The 16,439-nt window shown below is 47.8% G+C and overlaps 1 long non-coding RNA gene across 4 annotated transcripts in view; it reads right to left on the bottom strand.

Annotated features, from left to right (window-relative positions):
- Positions 1–580: 580 nt before the first annotated feature.
- Positions 581–16,439, bottom strand: part of LOC144337202 (uncharacterized) — a 74,553-nt gene continuing 58,694 nt past the window's right edge. For 2 of the 4 annotated variants that reach the window (XR_013409940.1, XR_013409942.1), the window contains exons 2-4: positions 8,947–9,001; positions 5,192–8,758; positions 581–2,592 (exon numbers count right to left, since the gene is read on the bottom strand). This is a non-coding gene — a long non-coding RNA (uncharacterized LOC144337202). The remainder of the gene's footprint in view (positions 2,593–5,191; positions 8,759–8,946; positions 9,002–16,439) is intronic. The other 2 variants (XR_013409943.1, XR_013409941.1) reach the window with 1 other exon arrangement.

Genomic DNA, 16,439 nt, shown 5'->3' with positions numbered 1-16,439 from the left:
ATCCTTATAAGCCTAATATATCTTTTCATTTTTATTAAGGTCTCTTCTTCCTTACCCTATGCTTTACAACAGGGCTTTATGCAGTCACCCCCACTACTTGGACTGTGCCCTCAAAACTTGTCATTCCTGCTATCTTCTGTCTAGTCATACTCCTATTCACCATTCTCAACTACTCATAAATGCTGTGCCCCTGTTTACACTGCCGGTTTACACTTACCCTCCAAACCATCACAGCGGATATCTCCTAGTATTATCCCCAATCCACCAATCTTGACTCCCTCTTGGAGTGGATAGATAATCTTTGCTGACAGGGCACCTTCTAATACTTTCCCCCGATAAAGTCCTAGTCTTTGCTTTTATACTCACTCTTATTCTCATTCCTGTTCTTGTGCCTCCCTCTACCTCTCCCCAGCTATCTCCATCACACTATCAATCTCACTCACTCTCTCCTAGTCGTTTCTAATCCTTTTTTAACAAACAACTGCTGGTTTTGCATTTCTCTTTCCTCCAAAAACGCAAAGGGCTTGACTTACTCACTGCTTAAAAAAAAAAAAAAAAAAAGACTGTATATATATATATATTTATTTATTTATTTTTTTTTTATTATTATTATACTTTAAGTTCTAGAGTACATGTGCATAATGTGCAGGTTTGTTACATATGTATACTTGTGCCATGTTGGTGTGCTGCACCCATCAACTCGTCAGCACCCATCAACTCGTCATTTACATCAGGTATAACTCCCAGTGCAATCCCTCCCCCCTCCCCCCTCCCCATGATAGGCCCCGGTGTGTGATGTTCCCCTTCCCGAGTCCAAGTGATCTCATTGTTCAGTTCCCACCTATGAGTGAGAACATGCGATGTTTGGTTTTCTGTTCTTGTGATAGTTTGCTAAGAATGATGGTTTCCAGCTGCATCCATGTCCCTACAAAGGACACAAACTCATCCTTTTTTATGGCTGCATAGTATTCCATGGTGTATATGTGCCACATTTTCTTAATCCAGTCTGTCACTGATGGACATTTGGGTTGATTCCAAGTCTTTGCTATTGTGAATAGTGCCGCAATAAACATACGTGTGCATGTGTCTTTATAGCAGTATGATTTATAATCCTTTGGGTATATACCCAGTAATGGGATGGCTGGGTCATATGGTACATCTAGTTCTAGATCCTTAAGGAATCGCCATACTGTTTTCCATAATGGTTGAACTAGTTTACAATCCCACCAACAGTGTAAAAGTGTTCCTATTTCTCCACATCCTCTCCAGCACCTGTTGTTTCCTGACTTTTTAATGATTGCCATTCTAACTGGTGTGAGATGGTATCTCATTGTGGTTTTGATTTGCATTTCTCTGATGGCCAGTGATGATGAGCATTTTTTCATGTGTCTGTTGGCTGTATGAATGTCTTCTTTTGAGAAATGTCTGTTCATATCCTTTGCCCACTTTTTGATGGGGTTGTTTGTTTTTTCTTGTAAATTTGTTTGAGTTCTTTGTAGGTTCTGGATATTAGCCCTTTGTCAGATGAGTAGATTGCAAAAATGTTCTCCCATTCTGTAGGTTGCCTGTTCACTCTGATGGTAGTTTCTTTTGCTGTGCAGAAGCTTTCATTTAATTAGATCCCATTTGTCAATTTTGGCTTTTGCTGCCGTTGCTGACTCTATATTTTTAAATGAAGAGTGTTGTTTTTACCTAAATCAATCTGGCCTGGTATATGACAACACAAAAAAACTCAAGGATAGAGCCCAAAAACTCGCCAACCAAGCAAATAATTACACTGAACTCCCCTTGGACACTCTCTAATTGGATGTCCTGGGTCCTCTCAATTCTTAGTCCTTTAAAACCTGTTTTTCTCCTTTTCTTATTCAGACCTTGTGTCTTCCGTTTAGTTTCTCAATTCATACAAAACCACATCCAGGACATCACCAATCATTCTATATGACAAATTCTCCATCTAACAACCCCACAATATCACCCCTCACTCCAAAATCTTTCTTCAGTTTAATCTTTCCAACTCAAGGTTCCCACACCGCCCCTAACTCCGCCCAAAGCAGCCCTGAGAAACATCGCCTATTATCTCTCCATACCACCCCCAAAAATTTTCGCTGCCCCAACACTTTACCACTATTTTGTTTTGTTTTTCTTATTAATATAAGAAGACGGGAATGCCAGGCCACTGAGCCCAAGCCTGCACATATACATCCAGATAGCCTGAGGCAGCTGAAGAACTACAAAACATTACATTCCATCATTGTGATTTGTTCCTGCCCCACCCCAACTAATCAACCAACCTTGTGACATTCCTCCCCTGGACAATGAGTCTCATGATCTCCCCACCATGCACCTTGTGACCCTCACCCCTGCCCACAAGAGATAACCATCTTTAACTGTAATTTTCCAGTACGTACCCAAAGCCTATAAAACTGCCCCACCCCTTTCTCCCTTTACTGACTCTCTTTTCGGACTCAGCCCACTTGCACCCAAGTGAAATAAACAGCCTTGTTGCTCACACAAAGCCTGTTGGTGGACTCTCTTCACATGGACTCGCGTGACATCTGGCAGGGCTCCCTGAGGTGCCTCTATGCTGGGACCCTAGAAATGAGCCATAACACGGGAAATCTATCACAATGTGTTTATGAAAACTATCCAGCATACACAATATAGATGTACTGAATACCATAGTAACCCCACATTTGAATTTCTTTCTTTTCTTTTTCTTTCTTTTTTTTTTTTTTGAGATGGAGCCTCGCTCTTGTTACCCAGGCTGGAGTGCAGTGGCGCGATCTCGACTCACTGCAACCCCCGGCCTCCTGGGTTCAAGCAATTCTTTGCCTCAGCCTCCCGAGTAGCTGGGATTACAGGCACCCACCACCATGCCCAGCTAATGTTTGTACTTTTAGTAGAGATGGGGTTTCACCATCTTGGCCAGGCTGGTTTTGAACTCCTGACCTTGTGATCCACCTGTGTTGGGCTCCCAAAGTGCTGGATTTACAGGGATGGGCCACCGTGCCTGGCCCGAATTTCAATAAAAAATTTCAATCAGAGGCCAGGTGGGGTGGCTCACATATGTAATCCCAGCACTTTAGAAGGCCAAGGTGGATGGATGGCATGAGCTCAAGAGTTCAAGACCAGCCAGGCCAACATGGTGAAACCCTGTCTCTACGAATACAAAAATAAGCTGGGTGTAGTGGCACATGCCTTTAATCCCATCTACTTAGGAGGCTGAGGCATAAGAATCACTTGAACCAGGGAGATGGAGATTGCAGTGAGCTGAGATCGCACCACTGCACTCCAGCCTGGGCAACAGGGGTGAAACCCTGTCTCAAAAAAAAAAAAAAAAAGAAAGAAAGAAAACAGGAAATTGCAGGACGCTTTTGGGTCCTTACCTCCCACACTCACATGTCTACACAGCTTTATATCTGACCCTGTGAGTCTTGAGCCCAGGCACAGGCCTGGGGCTATTCCACGACCTGGTCCCCTTCTAGATGTGCATCAGTGTGAGGGCCCAGTCCAGCAGGTGAGGTGTTGAGACCATCCTGTGATCCTGTGATGGGGGAGCCACGTGGTGTCCAGACCCACCAGGAGTTGAGGATTCAGGAAAATCTCCATGGTTGGCTCCCGAGTTGCCCATGGTGCCAGCTCTGGTGTCTCCCAGGTAGAAGCTGAGGCATCATCATCAGCCCAGCCCCGGGGGTGGATGTGGAAGTTTGCACTGGTGTCACACACAAGGTTCTCCTTCCACCCCAAACCCTGCTCAGAGATTCCAGGATTGTCTAATGGCCTTTAACAAACCCCTTTGTTCCTTGCCAGGGGGACATGTGTGGTTCCCAGGCTTTGTACCATGCACAAGTGCTGCCAGGGTCCCTTTGGCCTCTCCCACACCTGACCACACTCTCTGCACCATAGGGGATGATCACCCTATATAGCAAACAGCCAAGGCACCCAGCTCCCCACCTCCAAGCTCCCCACCCCCCACCCCAGCATGGGGCTGGCTGAGAGTCCAGCTCTGCAACCAGAGAGGCTTGGGTCTCAGATAATCGCTGGGTGCAACAGGAGGAGAGACTTGGCCTCTGTGAGCCTCAGGTGCCTTCCAGGTAAAGTGGAGCTCACCAGGCCCTGTGGCTCTATTGTCTTCTGGATGAACAAGAGGTGACATATTTAACCACCTGGTATTAATAATAAACAGTCATCGAGGGCCATCTGTGGGCCCAGCCCTGCTTGACGTGCTGCTGAGGATGCAGCAGAGACATAATAGCGGGCCATGTGCCATCACTGGGAACACAGATTGTCCTCAGGCCTTGATGACTCAGAGAGTCAGGGCTGGGTTGGGGAAGTGGAAAGGTTTGGGAGCCCACAGTGGTTGCCCGACCCAGCCTGAGAGGCCAGCGATGTCTTCTTGGAGAAGACGTCTGAGCTACTGTTTCAAGAATGAATGGGAACTGTGCCTGTTTCGGTGAGGCTGAACCCAGAGAGGCCAGAATGCAAGGCAGGAAGAGGAGACTGGAGTGGGCAGCAAGGCTGGGGCATTTATGGGCCCCTGGAAAACTCCAGAGTCTATCCTGAGGGCACTGAGCATGGCCCAGGCCTAAGAAGGGGATGGAAGTGATCGGATTTATGGTTGTAGAACATCCCTGCATCTCTCTTGTGAGGAGGTTGGAGAGGAGGGTTGAGCCTGCAGCTGGGTAATGGTGCAGTCATGAGGGGCCTGCAGTCCCCTCCTCCCCTGTGGAGAGGAGACAGCGTGTTCTCTTTCTCCATTGCTCCCTGCTCTCCTGGCTTGCCCGTTTGCAGCTCGGGAAAGATTACTGTCCTCCATACTAAGGGTGGCAACGTATTATTGGGTGGTATAACTCCTTGAGTACGTCATAGACAATTTTTTTTTAATTCAAAAAACGGACACAAAAATGGGTTAGTGTGCACTGCACAGATTTTTATGAACTGCCTTGTGAAATCTTCCTTCGTGACTGTGGCGAGTCACATATTGAGGCAGAATTTATATTTTTCCAGGGAAGCAAAGCCAACAAGAATGAAGACGTGGCCAGGGCATGGTGGCTCATGCCTGTAATCCCAGCACTTAGGCCGAGGAGGAAGAATTGCTTGAGGCCAAGAGTTCAAGACCAACCTGGGCAACATGGCAAAATCCAGTCTTTACAAAATTTTTTTTTAAAAAGCTGGGCATGGTGGCACACACCTGTGGTCCCAACTACTTGGGAGGTTGTAGCAGGAGGATTGCTTGAGCTCAAGAGTTCCAGGCTGAAATTAGCCATGATCAGACCACTGCACTCCAGTTTGGGCAACAGAGTGAGACCCTGAAAAAAAGAAAAGAAAAGAAATGGGCTGGGTGTGGTGGCTCACACCTGTAATCCCAGCACTTTGACAGGCCAATGCACGTGGGTCACCTAAGCTCAGGAGTTCAAGACCAGGCTGGGTAACATGACAAAACTCTGTATCTACAAAAAATACAAAAATTAGAATTAGCCGAGCGTACTGCCATGGGCCTGTAGACCCAGCTACTCAGGGGCTGAAGCAGGAGAATCTCCTGAGCCCGAGAAGTGGAGGTTTCAGTGAGCTGAGATCATACCACTGCACTGCAGCCTGGGTGACAGAGCGAGATCTTGTCTCAAAAAATAAAAAATAAAAATTAAAAAAATTTAGAGCAGGCGCGGTGGCTTATGCCTGTAATCCTAGCATTTTGGGAGGCCAAGGTGGGCAGATCACGAGTTCAGGAGATCGAGATCATCCTAGCCGACATGGTGAAACCCTGTCTTTACTAAAAATACAAAAATTAGCTGGGCATGGTGGCACATGCCTGTAGGCCTAGCTACTCAGGAGGCTGAGGCAGGAGAATCGTTTGAACCTGGGAGTCGGAGGTTGCAGTGAGCTGGGATCGCGCCACTGCACTCCAGTCTGGCAACAGAACAAGACTCCATCTCAATTAAAAAAAAATTTTTTTTAAGGAATGAAGAAGGGTGCAGGCATGGCCTGGCTTCCTTCTTGCCTAAGTGCTACTGACTTAGATGCCCCAACACATCTTCCAGTAATGAGGTTCATCTCTCAAACCATGGTTCCAGGCATTTCCTGGGATGGCTCAAGGCAGGTAGAGCCCTAGACACTGGTGGGAGAAAGCAGGTTTCTTGGGTCAGGATTAGGGTTGGGTCCCGAGGAGAGAGGAGTCCAGCCAACCCTCCTTGGCCTGAGCCTGGTCTCTCAGGTGGCTGAGTCAGGCCCGGGGTGAGACAGTGGAGGGAGATCATGACAGCACAGGGGGCTCTCAGAGGCTGGGAAGCAGGGAGGGCGGTCAGGGCCAGTCCAGAGCTCCTGTCCCTGCTCCTTCTCCAGGTGTCAAAAAAGCCTTTGCACACAGCGCTGTCCAATCCCTCCACCAGCCCCACGGAGTCCCCCGCCCTATCCTATCCACTGTCTGGGGACAGGTCTGTCTTTGGCACTGGAGCCCAGCTCTGTCTTGGTGGAACTGATCCTCAGGGTTTGGAACTTGAACTCTGCCCATAGTGAAAGGAGGTTCTGTTTTTCTGGCGAGTAAGTGCAAGATTCTGACCTCAGACAGACATTTAATTGTCCCATCCCACTTTCTAATCCATCCAAGCAGGACACGGTCCGAGGACCAACTGCTGGTCACAGACACAGGCTGGACCAGAGCCCGGGTTTCCTGAACTCCAGTCCACTCCAGTCCACATGCCTCCAACTGCCGCCCCACCCCGCCTCCGCTGGCCCAGCCCCTCTGGAAAGGGGAGGCAGGCCTTGGTCACAGATATCCCTCGATGAGACCCAAAATCTGACATTCCCAGGGTTCCTCGGTGGGGCTGGCAGAGCTGGGCTCCTGGAATGTGAAACCTCAGGGGCCTTGACATTTCCCGCTCTCAAAGGCTCTCTCTTCACTTGCCCTTTTGTCCCGGAATAAATACGACGACTCTTCCACGGGGCATCTTTGTGGTGTTAGTTCCATCTGGCCTCAAGGAGTCCCTCCCAGGGGACAGGCAGGAATGGGGTGGCATCGCACATGTCTAGAGGAGGGACGGAAGCTCTCCAGCCTGGACATCTCTCTTTGCTGGCTGAGGAAGCTGTGTCACTCACTTTCTCCAAGCATAGTTATCAGAATTGAAGGGGCTGATCTCTCTCTCCCTGCAAAGGGGCTTTGGTGACCAAAGACTGGATGGTGTCAACCTGGTGATCAAAATGGTCAGAATCTAATTTAAAGAGAGTTTATTCCAGCACAAATGTTGAGGACAGCCCATCCAGAAACACCCATGGTTTCATTTCTATATATGAAACTGCCTTGTAGTGAAACTGCATGACTGTGGTAAGCCATAGACTGTGGTAAGCTACATACTGGGTAGAATTTATTTTTTTTTCCAGTGACACAAAGTCAACAAGAATGAAGAAGTGGCAGGCTATGGTGGCTCATACCTGTAATCCCAGCACTTAGGGAGGCCAAGGAGGAATAATTGCTTGAGGTCAGGAGTTCCAGACCAGCCTGGACAACATGGTAAAATCCAGTCTTTACAACAAAAAAAAATTTAACTGCTTGGCATGGTGGCATGCACCTGTGTTCCCAACTACTTGGGAGGCTGTGGCAGGAGGATCGCTTGAGCTCAAGAGTTCCAGGCTGCAATTAGCCATGATCAGACTGACCACTGCCATCCAGCCTGGGCAGCAGAGTGAGACCCTGAAAAAAAAGGAAGGAAAGAGGGAAAGAAAGAAAAAAGAAAGAAGAAAGGAAGGAAGGAGAAGCGAAGAGAAGGGAAGGGAAGAGAAAGGAAGGGAAGGGAAGGGAAGGGAAGGGAAGGGAAGGGAAGGGAAGGGAAGGGAAGGGAAGGGAAGGGAAGGGAAGGGAAGGGAAGGGAAGGGAAGGTGTCGGGTGTGGTGGCTCACACTTGTAATCCCAGTACTTTGGGAGGCCAATGCAGGCAGGTCACTTAAGCTCAGGAGTTCAAGACCAGCCTGGGCAACATGGCAAAACCCCATCTGTGATGCGGGGAGGGCAGCCAGGGTCAGTCTAGGGCTCCTGTCCTGGCTGGGCACAGTGACTCACACCTTTAATCCCAGGACTTTGGGAAGATGAGGAGAGAGGATTGTTTGAGCCCAAGAGTTTAAGAACCAGCCTGAACAACATGGTGAAACCCTGTCTGTACAAAAAATACAAAAATTAGCTGGGCACAGTGGTGCTCACCTGTGGTCCCAGCTACTCTGGAGGCTGAGGTGTGAGGATCGCTTGAGTCTGGGAGGTTGAGGCTGCAGTGAGCTGTGATTGAGCCACTGCCCTCCAGTCTGAGGTGACACTGAAGAGAGAGACTCTGAGCAGGCCAGAGATGGGGGAGAGACTGAACAGTGCAGAAAGGAGGCCAGGAGAGTCAGGAGGAGAGGCCAGCAGTGTTGAGAGAGTGAGGTCGTGAGAGGAAAATAAAAACGAAGGGAGGAAGAAACACAGCTGTAGGGAAAGGGGGAGGTGGATTGACTAGAGGCAGGACAGACACAGAGAACGGGGGCTCTACTCAGGGCAGAACAGGCATGCAGCCCCCTGCACCCACAATCTCATGGAGGAGACAGGACCTCACCTGTGACAAAACCTGTCATCTGAGGTCAGGGTCAAGGAGCACTTCTGGCCTTTCATCTTCACCATGAGGGCCGCCTGGGGACTGAGGGACCAGGGGCAGCACTTCTCGAAGCAGACTCTGAAGGTGCAGTTTCCACACCTCTGGGTCCCGTCCAAGGGCAAGACGGCATTGTCATAGTAACAGTGCTGCAGGGGGTCATAGAACGTGTCCCCACATCTTGCCTGTGGCTGGCACAGCATCAGATAAGCACCCATGGGGGCCACTGGAGGGGACAGAGCTGGTGAGGTCCAGGTGGAAGGGCAGGAGGGTGCCAGCCTGGGATCTCCTGGGAGCCACGCCCCTCCCTCAGCTTCCCAGTCCTTCCTGGGCTCACCTGGGGGCTCCATGTGATCAGAGAAGGCTGAGGATGCAGAGAGAGGCCAAGACGGCTGTGGGAGAGGGAAGAGGAGGGCTCCTGAGGAGACCACGAGCCATCTTTGGGACCCCAGCCTGTGGCAGGAGTGGGTCCAAGGGGGTCTCTGTGTCCTGACTGGAGCTTGAGGAAGGGCTAGAAGGTGATCTCAGGCCAGGCACAGTCTCCCCATGCTCAAGGGTCCAGTCTATCTACCTGCTGAGCACAGATGTGTGAGTGACCCCCCTATCGAGGTCAACTGAGCCTGGCCCAGATCAACAGACTCATGAGATGACCTATGGACTCAGGAGCAATCATGATGTGGTTGTTCCATTGCACTGAATGTAGAGTCTTTGATTCTGCAGCACCAGCAAACTGACACATAACACTGTTTAACTTTGGGTTCTGGGCTTTGGGGTCCCTGCAGAGTTCCTGATTTCAGCCCCCAAGGGCTCATTCACAAATTTATTACTCAGATCCTACCCTGTCAACTCAGGACGTGTTACTGAGACATTTCCCAGTGTGGAAGGCAAGCCACCCAGGTGCCGAGGCAAGAGACCGAGGGCATGAGCTGTTCCAGTATAATAAAGAACACATATAAAATAAGAACAGTTATACTAGATATAGATCATAGATATGATTACATATGAACATTATTAATCATTAGTTTGTAGCAATTACTCTTTATTCCAATGTTATAATAATCTTCGCTCTACAATTATAACTTAGGAGAAACCAGGCCATACAGAGACAGGAGCTGAAGGGACACGCTGAGAAGTGACCAGAAGACGAGTGTGAGCCTTCTGTTATGCCTGGACAGGGCCACTAGAGGGCTCCTTAGTCTAGTGGTAATGCCAGCACCTGGGAAGATGCCCGTTACCTAGTGGACCTTGGTCTAGCGGTAGCGTCAGTGCCTAGGAAAAGCACCCCCTACTTAGCAGACTGGGAAAGGGAGTCTCCCTTTCCCTGGGGAAGTTACAGAAGACTCTGCTCCACCACCTCTTGTGAAGATTTATCTGGAGGCCTGTCTCCTTGTGGGATGCTGTGCTTCAGCAATCACACTCCTGGTGCACTTTCATGTTCCATCCTGTACACCTGGCTCTGCCTTCTAGATAGCAGTAGCAGAATTAGTGAAAGTACTGAAAGTCTCTGAAATGCAAAAATAATGGCATAAGCTGTCTCTTCTCTCTCTCCCCCTGCCTCGGCTACCAAACAGGGAAGGGCCCCCTGTCCAGTGGACATGTGACCCACGTGACCTTACCTATCATTGGAGATGGCTCACACTCCTTACCCTGCCCCCTTGTCTTGTATCCAATAAACAACAGTGCAGCCCGGCATTTGGGGCCACTACCGGTCACCGCGTCTTGGTGGTAGTGGTCCCCCGGGCCCAGCTGTTTTTTCTTTTATCTGTCTTATGTCTTTATTCCTATGATCGCTAATCTCCACACACGGGGAGAAAAACCCACAGACCCTGTAGGGCTGGTCCCTACATCCCAGGACTCTCTATCCCACTGTGGAAGACTTCTCAGTTGCCCACCATGCTCCCACAAAAAGCTGGCCACCCGCCCCAGGATGAATGGGGGCTCTGTCCGAGGTGCTAAAGGCGTGCCTCTGGCCATATGCTGGGAGGCAGAGGAACTGTCAGGCAAGGGTAAGAAATACATGGGCATCAGAGGACAAACAAGGAGTCAGGCACCTCCCACCAGCCATACATCTGAAGTGCTGTCAGATGGCCATAGGGGCCAGCTGGGTGTGGGTTCCCAATAACCAGGAAGAACACTGAGCATCTGAAAACCATTGGTCATGGAACACAGAACCCATGGGGAACACTATGGGTTCATGAAGACCCAGGAGTCTATTGTAAGCCTCAGTATAGAGAGAGGAACACACTGAGCTTCTGATCACCCATTATCAAGGCTGTGCTGCTTTATGTTGATAGTCCAAAATTACCCCGCATGGGAGTTGGTCCACACATAAATTACTACAAAGGCAATATAGAGGAGAGTGGGGGGTGGGTCACAGGAATGAGCATCACGGTGGCTAGGGATGGGCCTTTCACTTAGCTGATCATGTGCAAACGGCAGGATTCATGATGAACTGCTCCACCACAAAACAAAGAAATGGGTGTCTACAGTACACACACTGGGTCCCCCACTAACCCTGACATGCACAAGATGCCCTGGGGTTACCTGCCTTTCTGGGGGCTGGACCAAGGACTGATCTGCAACAGGTAAAGATAGGGAGAAATAGGTATTGGGGGAGGGTGAAACTGGAACTTTTGGAGACTCTTGTAACACAAATTATTCAAGAAAGCATTAACCCCACTTATGCCTAGTGTTCCATTATTGGAATGCTAAGCATGTGGGAATTATTTATATCCTATTGCGACTCAAGGTCATCACCAAAGTCCGATTTTTCAAATTTAAAAAACTGCAACCTCAGACACAAATGGGTTAACGCTCACCATCTCTGATCAGGCAGCACACACCAGCAGCACAACCTCAGGTATAAATTGGTTACTGCTCACCATCTCTGATCAGGTAGCACACACCAGCAGCATCGACAGGGTCAACCAACCAGCAGGTCTGACATCTCTCAACTGCTAAGGAAAAGCCAGGTCCGGTCTCCCCACAAGCAAGTACTCATCCTTAGGCCCAAAGGGTACCTTGTTCTCAATGTCCTTTTTTTTTTTTTGGTAGCCAGTGGACCACATCTTCTGTTTCCAACACCTTTTTGGAAGTTAGAAACAGAACTTCCTCTAGGAGATGAATGTGGGTTAGCTAGTCCACCTGCTGATTTCCAGCTGGTGTAGGTGCAGTGCAGGCATCCACATGCTAGACCATTATATGCATGCCCCAGATACAGTGGAGAATGTCCTTCCACATGTCAGCCTCCCCAGAGGGGGCAGCCAGCTGCCATCCAATCCTGTGTTTCCCACCATAGTAGCCACATGGTAAGTCCCTTAAAGATGGAACAGCTAGGCCGGGCGCGGTGGCTCAAGCCTGTAATCCCAGCACTTTGGGAGGCCGAGATGGGCGGATCACGAGGTCAGGAGATCGAGACCATCCTGGCTAACACGGTGAAACCCCGTCTCTACCAAAAAATACAAAAAACTAGCCAGGCGAGGTGGCGGGCGCCTGTAGTCCCAGCTACTCGGGAGGCTGAGGCAGGAGAATGGCGTAAACCCGGGAGGCGGAGCTTGCAGTGAGCTGAGATCCGGCCACTGCACTCCAGCCTGGGCGACAGAGCGAGACTCCATCTCAAGAAAAAAAAAAGAAATTCTACTCAATCTGTATAGAGCAGCAAGAGTCTGAGGGCATTTAAGCCGCAAATCACCCCTATTCCCTACATCCCCCAGCCAACTCTGTGTAATTGAAGCTCCATGCTGGGTAGTCACGGACAAGAAAATGGGACTCCACCTCTCCCCAGCTCCCAGCCTAGGGTTACAGTTTCAGTCCAGAAAGGGAAGCGCACCAGCATCTATTTATTTATTTATTTATTTATTTATTTTTGAGATGGAGTCTCGCTCTGTCGCCCAGGCTGGAGTGCAGTGGCGCAATCTCGGCTCACTGCAAGCTCCACCTCCCGGGTTCACACCTTTCTCCTGCCTCAGCCTCCCGAGTAGCTGGGACTACAGGCGCCCGCCACCTCGCCCGGCTAGTTTTTTGTATTTTTTAGTAGAGACGGGGTTTCACCGTGTTAGCCAGGATGGTCTCGATCTCCTGACCTCGTGATCCACCGGCCTCCACCTCCCAAAGTGCTGGGATTACAGGCATGAGCCACCGCGCCGGCCGCACCAGCATCTTTTATCCTGCTGCCTCCATGTTGCAGATGTTCTACATTAGTTAGAAATTGTGGCTTACAGGGCCGGAGCTCCTTCTCCCATCCAGCTCCTTCTCCTCGCATGGAAGTTCCACGCCAAGTTTAGCAGGTGAAGCACACTGGGCTTCATTGATCCTGCCTGAGTTCACTCATGGTGCAGAGGTTCCACGCAGGAAAGAGCAAACCGAGAAGACTGGCAGCTACCACCCGCTTCCAGTGTTCCAGCTGTTAGAGCAAAGACATCGCGGCAGGAGAAGCTGGCTGCTGTCCCTGACACCAGCTCCAGTCCAGTGGCTCAGCGGTTCTGCCGGGGGGCACAGGGAGGCCATCAGAACAGGGAGCTCCACAAGTCTCCCTAAAACTGGCTTTTCTTGAAATAGAGTGTGGAGAAGTACATGCCTAAGGACATTGTACAAAAACATTGGAAATTTTGGTGTTAAAAAAACAAGAAGAGGGTGGTAATTCTGTGATGTAGTAACAAGAAACAAAAACACCAGGCAGAAGCTTAACAGAGAAAATCAGAAAAAGAGATAACTAAGAAGGGCCCTCCTGGGGTCAGAGACAGCCTCAAACCCTGGCAACACTCTGTCTTGGCAAAAGGGCTAGACATTAAGCAGCCTATAGAATGATTTATGCATTGTGCTGTAGGCTTATTAAAAAGAATAGAGCGATCAATTAACAATTAGAGGGTCAACAGATGCAAGTGATACCAACAAAGGCAGATGAGCCAGAAGCTTCACAGAAACATCAGGGAAAGAATAGTCAGAAAGAATGAGTTGGTGTCCTTTGCAGGAACCTGGATGAAGCTGGAAACCATCATCCTCAGCAAACTAACACAGGAACAGAAAACCAAACCACATGTTCTTATTCATAAGTGGGAGTTGAACAGTGAGAACACATGGACACAGGGAGGGGAACATCACACCCCGGGGCCTGTCAGGAGCTAGGGGGAAAGGGGAGGGAGTACAGTAGGACAAATACCTAATGCAAGAGGGCTTAAAACCTAGATGACGGATTGATAGGTGCAGCAAACCACCGTGGCACATGTAACAAACCTGCACATTCAGCACATGTATCCCAGAACTTAAAGTAAAAAATATATATATACACACACACACACACACACACACACACACACACACACACACACATATATATATATAAAATTTGTAATAAAAAGGCAAGAGCTACCCAAAAAAAAAGAACCCAGCTAGCCGGGCGCGATGGCTCAAGCCTGTAATCCCAGCACTTTGGGAGGCCGAGACGGGTGGATCACGAGGTCAGGAGATCGAGACCATCCTGGCTAACACAGTGAAACCCCGTCTCTACTAAAAATACAAAAAAAACTTAGCCGGGCGAGGTGGCAGGCGCCTGTAGTCCCAGCTACTCGGGAGGCTGAGGCAGGAGAATGGCGTGAACCCGGGAGGCGGAGCTTGCAGTGAGCTGAGATCCGGCCACTGCACTCCAGCCTGGGTGACAGAGCGAGACTCCGTCTCAAAAAAAAAAAAAAAAAAAAAAAAAGAACCCAGCTAAAACCATAATTATCTGGAGTAGTTAGCGAACCAGCACTCACGCCCAAGGCTGCAACCTCTGGAGAGCACTAATAAACCAGAATTATGTAATTATATAAGCAATTATATAATTTGTAACTCCTTATAAAAACAGTATAATTGCTTATTTCTTATCCTTCTCTTAACTGGTCTTAAAAGTAATGGCATAAAACAATATGTACATAATTGTATTGCTGGGAAAAATAAAGAATCTGATTTTAAAATGGGCCGAAGATCTGAATACCTATTTCTCAAAAGAAGACATACAAACACTCAAGTATATGAAAAAAGTATATGAAAAAATGTTCAACGTTACTTACATTAGGGAAATGCAAATCAAAACCACAATAAAATACCTCATCTCAGTTAAAATGGCTTTTATTAAAAAGACAAGAAATAACAGATGCTGGCAAGGATGCAGAGAATGAGGAATATCCACACACGAGAAATGCCCATCCAGGCCCAGATGGTGAATTTTACAAAACAATTAAAGAAGACTTAATACCAGTCATTCACAAACTTTTCAAAAAAAGCAAGCACAACTTTCCAATCTGTTCTGAGGCCTGTATTACCCTGATACCAAAATCAGACAAAGACATCACAAGGAAAAAAAACTACAGACCAACATCTCTTATGAATATAAGTTCAAAAATCCTCAACAAAATGTAGCAACCCAAATCCAGCAGCATATAGAAAGAATGATACACCATGACCAAGTGGATTTATCCCAGGGATGCAAAGTTGGCTCAACGTATGAAAATCAATTAATATAATACACCATCTTACTAGACTATAGGGGGAAGACACGTAATTCTCTCAAATGATACTGGAAGAGCATTTGACAAAATCTACACTCTTTCATGATAAAATACAAAGAACAAACTAGGAATAGAAGAGTTTCCTCAACCTGTTAAAGAGCATCTACAATAAATTCATAGCTAACATCATACTTAATTGTGAAAGATTGAATACTCTCCCCCGATATCAGGGACAAGACAAGTATATCCACTCTTACCACTCTATCCAACATAGCACTGGCGGTTCAAGCCAGGAAAGTTAGGCAAGAAGAGAAAATGAATTTAGACTGAGAAAGATAAAGTAAAATGATTTCTATTTGCAAATGACATGATTTTGTATGTTAAAAATCCTAAGGACCAGGCACAGTGGCTCACTCCTGTAATCCCAGCATTTTGGGAGACCAAGTGGGGAGGATCACTTGAGGTCAGAAGTTTGAAACCAGCTTGGTCAACATAGCGAGATCCCGTCTTTATAAAAATAAAAGCATAAAAAAGTAGCCAGGGATAGTGGCACACGCCTATAATTCTAACTGCTCAGGAAGCTGAGGCAGGAGGATCACTTGAGCCCAGGAGTACAAAGCTGCATTGAGCTATGATCATGCCGCTGCACGCCAGCCTGTGTGATAGAGTGAGATTCTGTTTCAAAAAAGAAAAAAATAAAAAAAAACCCTAAGGAAGCTACTAAGACCTAAAGACTAATAGAAAAATTCAACAGGGTTGTAAGATACAAGAGATCAACATATAAAAAGCAATTGTATAGACTAGTAAAAAACCATCTAAATATGAAATTAAGAAAATAATTCCACATACAATACTACCAAAGAGAATAAAATACTTATGAATAAATTGAACAGAAGAGGTGCAAGATTTGTGCACTAAAATAACAAAACATTGTTGAAAAGAATTAAGAATATATAAATAAATGGAAATACATCCATGATCACAAATTGGAAGACTTAATATTGTTCAGATGCGAAAACTCCCAAATTGACCTATAGAATCAATGCAATCCATATCAAAGAACTTTTGTGAGATGAAGTATCACTCTGTCACCCAGGATGGAGTGCAGTGGCACGATCATGACTCACTGCAACCTCCACCTCCCAGGCTTAAGTGATCCTCCCACCTCAGCCTCCCAAGTAGCTGGGACTACAGATGCACACCACCACGCCTGCTAATTTTTTGTATTTTTTGGTAGAGACGGAGTCTCACCATATGGCCCAGGCTGGTGTCTAACTCCTGAGCTCAAGCGATCCACCTGCCTTGGCCTCCCAAAAGTGCTGGGATTACAGGCGTGAGCCACAGC

This window comes from Macaca mulatta, chromosome 19, assembly GCF_049350105.2.
Source record: "Macaca mulatta isolate MMU2019108-1 chromosome 19, T2T-MMU8v2.0, whole genome shotgun sequence".
Taxonomy (NCBI): Eukaryota; Metazoa; Chordata; class Mammalia; order Primates; family Cercopithecidae; genus Macaca; species Macaca mulatta.
The sequence above is the reverse complement of the archived record's forward strand: the minus strand, read 5'-3'. Positions and strand labels throughout refer to the sequence as shown.